This window comes from Bison bison, unplaced genomic scaffold (assembly GCF_000754665.1).
Source record: "Bison bison bison isolate TAMUID 2011002044 unplaced genomic scaffold, Bison_UMD1.0 scf7180017864299, whole genome shotgun sequence".
NCBI lineage: Eukaryota > Metazoa > Chordata > Mammalia > Artiodactyla > Bovidae > Bison > Bison bison.
The window spans coordinates 871220-872867 of NW_011494871.1; positions in this window are offsets into that span (position 1 = coordinate 871220).

Here is a 1648-nt window from a genome sequence, read left to right on the forward strand (position 1 = left end):
GAAGATTCAATAGGCTGGGAGTCAAAACCAAACACACGCTCATCTCCCCAAGACCCCCAGGCAGCTCTGACCTAGAACGCCCTCCTCTTCAGAAGGTCACCCTTCACAGCTGCTTCAGTCCCGTCCCTCTTTACCAGCCTCTCCTGACCTTCCCCTAGATGGAGCACAAGAGACGTCTCTACCCGACCTGGCACCACCAACACGTGTGAGCCCCCAGTACCCACACGTGGGAAGCCTCCATCACCCGACTCATCACAAGGTACTGCAGGTATTCGCTGCCCTCTTTCCTTTCTCTACTGTTTCTGTGACACCAGAGCCCTCCTTTCACTCATCTCTAAATTCCGAGAGCCAAGCCCATGCACAAGGGAGAGGTGGGAACAGCACTGACACTTTCTGAGTGTGGAGCAGGCAGCACAGTTTCACTAGACAGGTAGACAGGGATATAGTCTTTCTGCTTACAACAGGTCAACTCTCTTAAAACTCCCTTACAGCCATCAGAAAGACCTGGTTTCTAATTATTTATCTGTGCAGCACAGCAGTTGGGAAGCCTTGGGCAAGGACCCCTCTCTGGTCCCCCCATCTAATGATGCTAAGGAATACACCTTATAATTGCTAAGAGAACTGTGGTTAAAAACATGCTTATGGATCTCCCAAAATCAACCTACAGTAATTAAACCTTTTTGAGACTTAAACTGGAATTGTATTATCTCAGAATATGACAAGGTGACCCAGACACATCGAAGAAAAGACAAACAGTCAAAATAATTTGGAAAAGGGGAGCTTTAGAGACTTATGCTAAATGAAATAAGTCAGATAGAGAAAAGCAAATACGTTATGGTCTCACTTACACGTGGAACAAAAAACAAGAACAAAATGCAAAACCCTAAGCATAAGATACAGAAAACAGAAATTGGTGGCTATCAGAAGCAGAAGCGGGGAGTGGTCAAAATGAATGAAAGTGGTTAAAAGGTACAAACTTTCAGTTCCAAAACAACTAAGCCCTGGGGGTGTAAAGCACTGCCTGGAGACTCCAACAACCATTCTGTTGGCTGTTTAGTCACTAAGCCAGTGTGACTCTGTAATTCTAAAGTCTGCAGCAGTCAGGCTCCTATTCCATGGGATTTCTCAAACAGGAATACTGGAGTGGATTGCCATTTCCTTCTCCAAGGGATCTTCCCGACCCAGGGATCATGCCCAGGTCTCCTGCATTAGTAGGAGATTCTTTACCGCTGAGCCACCTGGGAAGCCCACAATTAATTATACTGAACTGCTTATCTGAATATTGCTGAGAGAACAGATCTTAAAAGTTCTCATCACACACACACACACACACACACACACAAATTATAAAAATATTTGGCGATGGATGTCAACCAGACTTATTATGGTGGTCATTTATCAATATATACAAATCATTATGTCATACATTTGAAACTAATATAACTTGGGTGGGGTTTTTTTGGCTATTTTTTGTTTGTTTTGTCTTTGGCCTCGTGACATGCAGGATCTTAGTTCCTGACCAGGGATCAAACCCTCACCCGATGCACTAGAAGCACAGAGTCTTAACCACTGGACTGCCAGGGAAATCCCTGAAACTAACATAGTGTTAAATGTCAATTACACCTCAGACAAAAAGTAAATCACACTT